This window comes from Aquarana catesbeiana, linkage group LG13 (genome assembly GCF_042186555.1).
Source record: "Aquarana catesbeiana isolate 2022-GZ linkage group LG13, ASM4218655v1, whole genome shotgun sequence".
In the NCBI taxonomy this organism is placed as follows: domain Eukaryota; kingdom Metazoa; phylum Chordata; class Amphibia; order Anura; family Ranidae; genus Aquarana; species Aquarana catesbeiana.
In genome coordinates, this window is record NC_133336.1 from 21,002,813 (window position 1) to 21,015,990 (window position 13,178).

Consider the following 13,178-nt stretch of genomic DNA (forward strand, 5'->3'; position numbering starts at 1 on the left):
TGCGGCAATTTTTGTTGCAACGATTTTAGTGCGACTTGAAGAAATGCCTGTGTATTCTTGAGGTCTGTGGACCTCAAGTCGCATTAAAGTGGGACCAAAGTAGTGCAGGGAATACTTTGAAGTTGCACAGATATGAATGGTACTCATTGGAAGTCACGGGGTTTGCAGTCCCAAGTCGCATGACAAGTCTCACTAGTGGAAACGTAGCCTTACTGTGCATTAAATCGGTATAACAAATGACCATCAGGCATTGGGGATTCTTTTTTCTGTCAGACAAGAACTTGGAAATCAATACACAAAAAGGCATGTCATTAGGTGAGTGATCAATGCATACTACTGCGCAAAACATGCACACCTGAGCTCAGCCATTGGTTGGATGTCAGGTGGGAGGAGCAAAGTGTTCTGTACCTATTATGAGTGGTTCATGTAATGTGAGTGGTCTAGGCCCTTTGATGTATAGGATCAGGAGTGTTCTGTACCAATCGGAGTGGGTCAGGTGAAGGGCGGGGTCCGGGACCTCTGACCTCTAGGACCAGGAGCGGAGTGTTCTTTACCTTTGGAGTGGGTCAGGTGAGGGGCGGGGTCTGGGACCTCTGACCTCTAGGATCAGGAGCGGAGTGTTCTGTACCTATGGAGTGGGTCAGGTGAGGGGCGGGGTCCGGGCCCTCCGACCTCTAGGATCAGGAGCGGAGTGTTCTGTACCTATGGAGTGGGTCAGGTGAAGGGCGGGGGCCGGGCCCTCCGACCTCTAGGATCAGGAGTGGAGTGTTCTGTACCTATGGAGTGGGTCAGGTGAAGGGCGGGGTCCGGACCTCTGACCTCTAGAATCAGGAGCGGAGTGTTCTGTATCTGTGGAGTGGGTCAGGTGAAGGGCGGGGTCCGGGCCCTCTGACCTCTAGGACCAGGAGCGGAGTGTTCTGTATCTGTGGAGTGGGTCAGGTGAAGGGCGGGGTCCGGACCTCTGACCTCTAGGATCAGGAGCGGAGTGTTCTGTACCTATGAAGTTGGTCAGGTGAAGGGCGGGGTCCGGGACCTCTGACCTCTAGGATCAGGAGCGGAGTGTTCTGTACCTATGAAGTTGGTCAGGTGAAGGGCGGGGTCCGGGACCTCTGACCTCTAGGATCAGGAGCGGAGTGTTCTGTACCTATGAAGTTGGTCAGGTGAAGGGCGGGGTCCGGGCCCTCTGACCTCTAGGACCAGGAGCGGAGTGTTCTGTATCTGTGGAGTGGGTCAGGTGAAGGGCGGGGTCTGGGACCTCTGACCTCTAGGACCAGGAGCGGAGTGTTCTTTACCTATGGAGTGGGTCAGGTGAGGGGCGGGGTCCGGGACCTCTGACCTCTAGGACCAGGAGCGGAGTGTTCTGTATCTATGGAGTGGGTCAGGTGAAGGGCGGGGTCTGGGACCTCTAGGATCAGGAGCGGAGTGTTCTGTACCTATGAAGTTGGTCAGGTGAAGGGCGGGGTCCGGGACCTCTGACCTCTAGGATCAGGAGCGGAGTGTTCTGTACCTATGAAGTTGGTCAGGTGAAGGGCGGGGTCCGGGACCTCTGACCTCTAGGATCAGGAGCGGAGTGTTCTGTACCTATGAAGTGGGTCAGGTGAGGGGCGGGGTCTGGGACCTCTGACCTCTAGGATCAGGAGCGGAGTGTTCTGTACCTATGAAGTTGGTCAGGTGAAGGGCGGGGTCCGGGACCTCTGACCTCTAGGATCAGGAGCGGAGTGTTCTGTACCTATGAAGTGGGTCAGGTGAGGGGCGGGGTCTGGGACCTCTGACCTCTAGGATCAGGAGCGGAGTGTTCTGTACCTATGAAGTGGGTCAGGTGAAGGGTGGGGGCTGGGCCCTCTGACCTCTAGGATCAGGAGTGGAGTGCTCGGTACCTATGAAGTAGGTCAGGTGAGGATTAGGAGAAGAAGTATCTCCTTTGCCTATTCTGTTCTGACCCCTAGCTGCATATATAAAAATCACACCAAATAATCTCCTTTTTTTATCCATTTATAAGACATATTTGCTGATTTTTTCTTCCCTATAATAACATTATATCATACATTTGCCCCATGCACCGGTTTGGTGAATGTTCTGCTCTTATCTGGCCACTCGCTGGGTTTTGGGTCTGTATCATCTGCTGTGGATGCAGTGACGGTCCCCTCGGGGCGGCCCCCAGGCTTCTCACAGGTGCACCTGGCTGTCCTAATTAATGTGAAAAAAAGAAGCAACAGGTGTTTGGCATTGGCAAAGGAAGTCGTCTCGTCACGCTGCTCAATGTTCACTGCCAGCAATGTCACAGAGAGTGATCCCCACCAGCTAAAATGTACATAAACCGCTCACATGCTGGCCGAGGGAACATGTATTTCCCTGGGCTGCTTAGGCTGCATATACCCGGGGCTGTATTTACCAGCTACTCAACCCGAGACACATAGTTTGTGATGGTGTCAGGTGCTGAATTTGCACTCTGGATGATCTCCCTATTAGACCTGATTCACATCTATGGCATTTTTAGTGCTTTTTGCATTTTGCAGATTTGCACTACAGTCCATTTAGCATGGTTTCCTATGGAGCACGTTCTGTAGTGCAAATCTGCAAAATGCAATAAAAATGCCATAGGTGTGAATCCAGCCTAAGGCTCCATTCACACTAGCGCGTTTTTTGATGCATTTTGCATTTTGCAGACATGCACGGGAATTTTTTAACATGGGTTCCTATGGAACATGTTCACATCAATGCTTTTTTGTATCTCTGCGTTTTTGGAAAGGGTCGGGGACTTTTTTTCATGCAAAAAGCAGCGTTTTGCATGTAATGGATTTCAATGGACAAGCATCAAAAACGCAAGTGCACCGTTTTTGCAGCGTTTTTTGCAGCGTTTTTGGTGCGTTTTTGGTGCGTTTTTGCCGTTTTTTTTTTTTTTTTGTAATTTTTTTTTAAGACTGTAAAAAAAATGAAAAAAAAAAAAAAAACGCAAACCGCAAATCGCGGCAAAAACGCGGCAAAAACGCCGCAAAAACGCTACAAAAACGCTGCTCAAAAACGTGCCAAGCATGAAAAAAAAACCTCCAAAAACGCTCAAAAGCAACATGCATAGGTGTGAATCCAGCCTTCCAGACCGGCCTCTGAGAGAGACAACAACTGGAAGATTCAATGCACATCAGTCAGGCGTTGTCATCACCAGGAAACCCACTTCGAGGAATGCCATGCAGCCATTGATGGAGTGCATGTAGACAGCAAGGGGCTGAAAAGAGGTTGCAGGAGATCATCAGCACTGAGATGAAACAAAGGATGGAAAACGATGAGAAAAAAATAAATTTAACCACTTGACCTCTGGAAGATTTACCCCCCCCCCCCCCTTTATGACCAGGGCATTTTTTGTGATCCGGCACTGCGTTACTACTGACAATAGCACGGTCATGCAACCCAAATAAAATTTATATCATTTTTTTCCCCGCAACGAATAGAGCTTTCTTTTGGTGGTATTTAATCACCTCTGCGTTTTTTTCATTTTTTTTTTGCCCTGTAAACAAAACAAGGCCGACAATTAAAAAAAAAGAAAAGAAAAGCAATATTTTTTACTTTCTGCAATAAAACATATCCAATAAAAAAATATCAACTTTCTTTATAAATTTAGGCCAATATGTATTCTGCTACATATTTTTGGTAGAAAAAAATCCCAATAAGCGTATTTTGATTGGTTTGTGCAAAAATTATAGCGTCTACAAACTATGGGATATATACTGGACTTTTTTTCTTTATACTAGTAATGGCGGCGATCAGCGACTTATAGCGGGACTGCGATATTGCGGCAGACAATCGGACACCTAACTGACACTCTTGACACTTTGTGGGGACCAGTGACACTAATACAGCGATCAGTGCTATAAAAAATATGCACTGTCACTGTACTAATGACACTGGCTGGGAAGGGGTTAAAGCAGGGGTCTCAAACTGGTGGCCCTCCAGCTGTTACGAAACTACAAGTCCCATGAGGCATTGCAAGGCTGACAGTTACAAGCATGACTCCCTCGGGCAGAGGCATGATGGGACTTGTGGTTCTGCAACAGCTGGAGGGCCACTAATTTGAGACCCCTGGGTTAAAGGGTAACTCCACTTTTGTGGGGGGAAAAAAATATCAAAAAAATAATACAGCGTGTACAGTTGCGACGCAAGTCATATTGTGATTGAATGTTATTAAAAATGACCTTTCCTTTTCAATCGGCAGCCTCTGTAATTTTCTGAAAATGCAATATGGCTGCCTGGAGGTGTTCTGTACACAGAATGTGTACTGGCCACTCCCCAAAAACATAATTTCCTGCTTGTGTGATTGGCTCACCAATTTTCCCCAGAAGTCTGCACTAAGATACAAGTCAGATTTCAGGCATCCCCTGCAACAAAAATGTCATTTTTGGTGAGATACTCCCAATAGGAACACATCTTAAGGGATGCAGGCCCAGCAGCTTTCCTCATTAGTGCCCTGCAGCTGCCACAGCTGACTGATAATTTCTGAAAGCCCTCCCATTAGACCCACTCAGCACAGGGGCACAGAGAAACACACAGGGATTTCTTCAGAATAACAAAAGGTAGAAATCCGCAACAAAGGTTGTTATAATCCTTGCAATGTACAGAGATCACCAAGAGGGGAATTTTTTTTTTCTCTCAACAAAAGTGGTGTTACGTTTTAAATATCTAGGTCGATCAAAGGGTTAAATGTGTGCCTAGCCAGTGTTTTGGTGTGCTATGTGCAGGCCTGTACTGGCCATTGGGACTACGGGGAGTTTCCCGGTGGGCCGATGGCTCAGTGGGCTGGTTTCAGTGACAGCCTGTCAAAGTAATGGCTTTCTTGGTTCACCCTCAACTTCACACAGTGATGTGAGAAAGATGAGAAAAATACAGAGGAGAATAAGTGAAATAGTACAAGAGGTTAGTGAGGACTCCTTATGTTATGCTACTTATGTTTTTTTGCACAATTGCGTATAGTTTATATACTGTTTTTGTGCTTGTTTGCACAAATAAAGTGGGCCGGTCTGGATGAAGTCCAGGGCCAAATTTTTATCCCAGTCCAGCCCTGGCTATGTGAGGTGCTTTTAGCAAGACCCCTTTCACACTGAGCCGCTTTACAGGCGATACAGCGCTAAAAATAGCGCCTGCATAGCGCCTGTAAAGAGCCTCTCCTGTCTCTCCAGGGTAAAAGCCTGAGTTGATGTGGGATCCTCCACTCAAAGAGGGGCTTAAACCAGAGTGCTTGTGTCTCATTACCTCCAGGAAGAGAAGAGCCCCAGGTGCTAGCTAAATGCTGATGCAAGTAGAAGAGAACAAGAAGACCTGGACAACCGCACACCGGAATGGATGAATCCATCTTTTTATTCAAAATACAGGATCATGGGGTACACAAAACACGACTGTGGGGTGGTACAAAAATTTCTGACGCGTTTCGCACTTACACCAAGTGCTTACTCATAGCTAGCTAAAATGGGGATAAAAAGCCATATATATATATCTATAGATATATATATATCTATAGATATATATATATCTATAGATATATATATATATACCAAAAATATTAGAATATGTGACCATGCAATGGTGAGAAAATACAGCTGTCGTGTATTTTCTCACCATTGCATGGACACATGTTCTAGCTATGAGTAAGCACTTGGTGTAAGTGCGAAACGCGTCAGCTGTTTTTGTACCACCCCACAGTCGTGTTTTGTGTACCCCATGGTCCTATATTTTGAATAAAAAGTCGGATTTATCCATTCCGGTGTGCGGCTGTCCAGGTCTTCTTGTTCTCTTCTACTTAAAAGCCCTAGGGCTTTCACACTGGAGCGGTGCGCTGGCAGGACGGTAAAAAAAGTCCTGCAAGCCGCATCTTTGCAGTGCTGTAGTAGCGGTGTATACACTGCTCCTAATGCGCCCCTGTCCATTGAAAACAATGGGGCAGCGCCGCCAAACCGATTTGCGGGCGGTTTTAACACTTTTTCGGCCACTAGTGGGGGGGGGGGTGAAACCGCCCTGCTAGCGGTCGAATAACGCGCCGCTACAACGACAGTAAAGCGGCACTAAAAAATAGCAGTGCTTTACCGCTGACGCCCCGGGCGCTTTCAGTGTGAATAGGGCTCTAAGGGATGTGATGGGTTTTATTTCCTGCTTTGGGGGAAAGAAAATCCACCACTCTCGCCCCCCCCGTCAGGATGGAGGTCTGCCTTGTTTACATAGGCAGAGCTCCGTCCAGCCGCCTCTTTTCCAGGCGATCAGCGGGTGGCGGCGGACATCCATTGGCCAGCACCCCCTGATCAGGTTCTGCTGTGACTAATCACAGCAGAAGCGGAGCGCCCCCTAGGTGGAAGTCCAGGATCACGTGTGTGTGTATATATTATATATAAAATATATACACACACACACATTATATATATATATATATATATATATATATATATATATATATATATATATATATATATATATATATATATATATATACACACACACATGGTTCTGCACAGAACGACCGCCCTGTAGAAGTAAATCTGCCATAGGGCGGTTGTTAAGTGGTTAAATATGAAAATAATTTTATGGTACATAAAACAAATTAAATGTAATTTATTTAGGGCTTACATTTACTTGAACAAAACAAAATGAACATATTAATCATTGCCTTAGGAGAGCACAAGTGGTGCGTTGTGCTCCTCGCAAGATGATCTCATTCGGTTCTGTAGGAGTCGGCGCTTTTATTGACTTGCCAAGATTTGCTGAAATGTTCCCTCTTTGTCTCCTCTAAGAGCTTTTGTACTGTGCAGAGAACTCTCAGATGGGGACACCCATAAAGAGTTTTAGGCTGCCAAAAGCTCTGTGAACCCAACAACCTACAGCTCAGTCCACAATCAACCAGATAAGAAAAGTCTCAGGCTCCTCACAGACCTGGCACGGAGCACTTTGTATCACATGGCCCGAGAACATATGATGCATCATACGGAGATATTAATCAGCATTGGTTTGTCAGATGCCGACCATTCGCAATAAATTGCCCCCCCCCCCCCCCGAGACAGAATATGCATTCGTCACTGCCGTAGACACGTCAAAGATAACGCACATGTCGGCTTCTGAAATGAACCTTTTCGAGTGAAAAAGAACACGATGTGCAAGACTACTTGTGCAGCCAAGATGCCGAATTCGCTGGTACTCTAAAGTCCCTTATCTGCAGGTTTAGATAAAGTATTGATTGGTTTTGCTGATCCCTGTTTATAGAACCCAGACGTGTATCGATCAATAGAACGTGCAAACATTTGGAGAAGAGATCCCCCAAGCCTGAAACAATGGCCTACAGGTTCAAAGAAGCCTGGAAGAGAGTGGAAATCAATAGATATTATGCAGTCTGTCGACGAAGGACTCCATTCTAAAGCTTTGAAGACCCTCAACGGTACAAAACTTAGCAACGTCAAGAAGTTATAGAAAGAAAAAAAAAGAAATGACTCTAAAGCAGCTAGCATAAATTGCTGGTGAAATAAAAAAGGGAAATTATGCAGCGTTAAAAGTCAAAAGTGTTCACAAACACCAGTATAAAAAACAGCAGATAAATAAAATTGAAAGTCCATGGACCCTAGGGGACACCCAGGGTGTATAGCCAAATAAACTTCAGGTGATTTGAAAGTCCTCCACTGACACGCCAACACACCGGGCCTCCTACCCCACGGTATGGACCACTAGATTATAGGTGGTCATACAAGCATTCCAGTACTCCTCTGGCTTGTCTCCACTCATCAATAATGACTCGCAAATGGATCCCGTTAACCCCTCTGAATCTCAACAGGTCACATGTATCAAAATGAGAACAGACAACTCCTCATGGTGCAGTATATCAAAACATTCAAAGGCTTTATTGTAGATAAATCCAGAATACTCACATTTAGAATCATGAAAACAAGCGTGTCATGAAGCATTAAAACAGATGGTTTCCAACCTACAAGATGGTCGTGGTCCACACGCGTTGCGACGTGACGTACGGTAACCAGGCTCCACCCTACGCGTTTCGTCCAACCAGAATGTCATTGAGGAAGAAGTTGAGGAAAGTGGAAAAATAGCACTGTACCTGTAAGGTTATCTTATCGGTTTTGCTGTCTTAAAGTATTTATGTTGATGTACAGTGCCTTGAAATAGCAATCTTACCCCTTGAAATTTTCCACATTCTGTCATGTTACAACCAAAAATGTAAATGTCATCTATTGGGATTTTATGTGATAGGCCAGTGATGGCGAACCTTGACACCCCAGATGTTTTGGAACTACATTTTCCATGATGCTCAACTACGCTGCAGAGTGCATGAGCATCATGGGAAATGTAGTTCCAAAACATCTAGGGTACCAAGGTTCGCCATCCCTGTGATAGACCAACACAAAGTGGCACATAATTGTGAAGTGGAAGGAACATTTTTTACAAATGTATGTGAAAAGTGTGACGAGCATTTGTATTCACCCCCCTTTACTCGGATACCCCTAACTAAAATCTAGTGGAACCAATTGCCTTCAGAAGTCACCTGATTAGTAAATAGAGTGCACCTGTGTGTCATTTAGTCTCAGTATATATACAGCTGTTCTGTGAAGCCCTCGGAGGTTTGTTAGAGAACCTTAGTGAACAAACAGCATCATGAAGGCCAAGGAACACATCAGACAGGTCAGGGATAAAGTTGTGGAGAAGTTTAAACTTTGTCATGTGAGACTACGAGGTGAGGTATTCCACATCCGCAGCTGATTGGGCCAATGGCCTGCTATCATGGCAGGTTCCCATAGGGTCAGGCCAAACTGGGTTCAGCCTGAACTTTAACTCATTCATGTGACTGCTCTGCTTACACTGAAAGAAAAGGGAAAGTGACTTAGCAATCACAGGATTACTGTAACCCTTCCCAGGACAGCAAATCCGACAGAGAGATACCATAACTCCTTGGGTACATCAGAGAACTCCACCCAACACCATGCTTACACTGGGGTCCTTCAAGTGATTGTAAAGGATTGTTTTTTCTTTTATAAATACAACATAACTCACCTCCACTGTGCAGCTCGTTTTGCACAGAGTGGCCCCGAACATCCTCTTCTGGGGTCCCCTGGCGGCTCTCGTGGCTCCTCCCCGCATTAGATAACCCCCTAGGAGAAGCGCTCCCCCGAGAGGGTTACCTTGCGGGCGCGGTCCTGAGTCCAGCATTTGCGTCCACAGACACGAATGCTGGACTCGGCCCCGCCCCCCTGGCGCCCGCGTCATTGGATTTGATTGACAGCAGCGGGAGTCAATGGCTGCACTGCTATCAATCTATCCAATCAAGAGCCGGGTCCCCGTGGAGAGAAGGAGAGTGCGTCAGCGCTGAAGAAATGAAGGGTCTCGGGTAAGTAAAACAGGGGGGGGAACTGTGACTGCCAGGTGTTTTTTCACCTTAATGCATAGGATGCATTAAGGTGAAAAAACACAAGGGTTTACAACCCCTTTAAGATTTTCTTTGGGTGCTTGTTCAAAATATTCTTCAAACTGGCTTCTAGAAGTTAAATGGTTTGCTTAATATTTTACTTTTTTTCTCTATTGTCCATCCCTTTCCTTTTTGTGTTTTTTTTCCTTTGATCTTTTATAATGCTGGCAGAAATATCAGATGTGGCTCAAGTAAGTTTTATGGGGGGCTGTAAGGAGCCCAAATGTAAAAGCCATAGGTGTGCACAGCCTATTGCCTTATGCCGAGTACACATGGTCAGATTTTCAGACGGGAAATGTTGGATGTGAGCTTGTTGTCGGAAAGTCCGACCGTGTGTGCGCTCCATAGAACATTTGCTGCTGGACTTTCCGCCAACAAATGTTTGCTAGCAGGTTCTCAAATTTTCCGCCAACAAAACGTGGTTGTCGGAAAGTCCGATCGTGTGTACACAGGTCTGTCGCACAAAAGTTCACGCATGCTCGGAGTCAAGCAGAAGGAGCCGCACTGGCTACTGAACTTCCTTTTTCTCGGCTCGTCGTACGTCTTGTACTTCACCGCGTCCCCACGTTCGTAATTGTTGGCCAACGTTTGTGTGACCGTGTGTATGCAAGACAAGTTTGAGCCAACAACCTTCGAACAAAAATCCACGTTTTTTTTTGGCTGGAAAGTCCAATCGTGTGTACGGGGCATTAGGCCTGATTCACACCTATGGCATTTTCAGTGCTTTTTGCATTTTGCAGATTTGCACTACAGAACGTGTTCCATAGGAAACCATAGTAAATGGACTGTGGTACAAATCTGCAAAATGCAAAAAGCACTAAAAATGCATAGGTGTGAATCAGGCCTTAGGGTGTGCACTCCAGAGCTCAAACACACACGTGTATGTGTAAAATGTCAGTAGAGCAGTGGGACTTTGCCAGTAGGGCTAGGGAAGGTGTCAGAAGTATTTTATTTTTATTATTTTATACATTTTTTACAATTTGATTTATTATTTTTTACAATATTTTTAGTTGGGGGGGCTTTGATGAAATATCAGGGGTCTAAACAGACCCCTGGTGTCTCACTTTTAAAACAGAGAAAGGGACTGAGGACAGAGATTCCCCAGCCCCTTTCTCTGCAGCCTCAGCTGCTCTGGACAGCAAATGAATAGGAAGTGCTCTGTGCTGAGTGGCTTCCTGTTCATTCACAAATGGAAGCATAGTAAACACAGCAGCCGGTGGGAGAATAAGGGATGGAAGCCAGCAGTGCTATGGGGGATGGGAACAGGGGAGGCCGGACATTAGGGGGAATCAGCACCCCACACAGTGATTTGAGTGTGCCTAAGCACACCTGGCACACCCTTGTGCACACGCCTATGGTAGAATTGTATGGGGACTGTAATAGCAGTGACTTCTAGTAGTCTAGTGTGAGTGCTTGCTTCAAGAATGTCTCCACACTGTTGAATCATGACCCTTGGTCTCTAACAATTCCTTTACCATGTTTTCAGTCTGTGAGCATCTCCTGTAGCATTGACAAAAAATTATTGGGGATGGGGCCAAGTGGGGCCCCCTGAAAAGCCCTTGAATGTTGATTCTCTGAAAGGGCTTTTCAGGGGGCCCCACTTGGCCCCATCCCCAATCATTTTTTGTCAATGCTTTTCCATTGCTCTGGAGGTATCCCGTCCAAAATAGTGACGAAACGGTAACCATTACCTTTAGCTGTTGCTATTACAGCAGTATACTGGATTCATGCGTGTTTTTACTCCCCTTTTTTCATCTCCTGTAGCATGACTGTAGTCTTTAGTCATCATCTGCTGCATGTCTGCAGACTCTGACAATTCTCTGTAACATTACATTTACTGAATATTATCTGTGTCTCTTGGTGATATCAGGGCCATACATGTGCGCAGCCTATTGCATTAGGGTGTGCACCCCAAAGCTCAAATACATATGCATGTGTATATGTACTGATGGTGTCAGTAGGGCAGTGGACAGTGTCAGTAGTTGTATTTTTATTCTTTTACAATTATTTTGCTTTGTAACATTTTTTTTTGGATGAAATATCAGTGGTCTAAACAGGGGGGAATATGCACCACACAAGGCGATTAGGGTGTGCCTAGGCACACCTGGCACACCCTGTGCGCACGCCTATGATCAGGGCACCCACCGGAGGGCCTCTACATCAAGTGGGTTGACCAATCCTGTACTATTGTGTTCTATAGTGGTATGGTTCCCATTGAGGGACATGTTATCCGAAACACTCAGAAGTTTCAGATAGCGGCTACTCCTCAAGCCTTTATATTTCAGATGACCATTTATTGGCTTCTCCTGAAGATACAGTAACTATCTAACAACTCTTGGGTTGGAAAGCCATATTATTATTATACAGGATTTATATAGCGCCGACAGTACAGTTCTAAAACAGTTTAATACAGGAGGAATCAGAGGGCCCTGCTCATTACAGCTTAAAATCTAGGAGGGAGGGTCAAGTGATACAAGAGGTGATAACTGTGGGGGATGAGCTGATGAAGAAAATGAAAGTACAGTTGTTAGGTGGAGGCAGGATAGCGTTCTCTGAAGAGAAAAGTTTTCATTGATCGCCTAAAAGAGGATAGTGTTGGAGACAGCCGGACAGATTGGGGTAGGGAACTCCAAAGGGTTGGAGAGGCTCTGGAGATGTCCTGGAGGCCAGCATAGGAGGAGGTGACGAGGGAGTTAGGAGAGCAGGAGGTCTTGGGAGGAACGAAGAGAACGAGAAGGTTTGTCATTTTGAGACTAGGTTAGTGATGTAGCTGGGGGCTAAGTTGTGGATGACTTTGTAAGTTGTTGTTAGTATTTTTAATTTAATTTGTTGGGTGAGAGGGAGCCAATGAAGGAATTGGCAGAAAGGGGTGGAGGACACAGAGCGGTTGGTAAGGTGGATGAGTCTGGCAGCAGCATTCATGATGGACCAAAGGGGGGATAGCCTATTTAAAGGTAAATCCAATGAGGAGGGGGTTGCAGTTGTTGAGGCGAGAGATGACCAGGGAGTGAATTAGGAGCTTTGCTGTATCATTGGTTGGGAAGGAGCGTATTTTGGAGATGTTACATATTGTTCATAAACATATGCAGTATATGGAGGGTAATAAAGAGGAGTAATGTGCAGTGACACATGGCAGCCAATCAAGCAAACCCTAGTTTGCCCTGTGCACTATGTATAATTAACAATTGCCGCATTGTTTACTGAAATACTTTTTTTTTTAACCTGTTTTCATCTTTTGCTACATCTCTCTGCTGCTGATATCCTACAGTCTCTTTGCAGCCACTTCCTATCTACAGCACTGGCTGCATGGAATTTCTCAAGGTGGGTTTCGTGACGGAGACAACAGCAGACCATGCCTATGTAATGTGTTTACACAGCCACTTGTAGTCTCTATTGGAAGCTTGCATGAAAGAGTGACAATGCAGGAGCATAATAGAGGAACAGTGCGTTGTTACCCCATACCCAAGTGCTTGAACCAGAACCTTCGTAGCAGGGCCAACAGGAATTTTTTTTTTTTTTGGAAAGCTGATCATGGGTGCTCAACCTGTGGCCCCTCCAACTGTTGCGTAACTACAGGCTCCATTGCAGGGCTGATAGTTACAAGCATGGCTCCCAAAGGCAAAGGCATGATGGGAATTGTAGTTTGGAAACAGCTGGAGGGCAACAGGTTGAGCACCCATGAATTGTAAGTATATTGAACATTACATTTTAAGTGGCATCAGTATGTTCAAGCTTATATCAA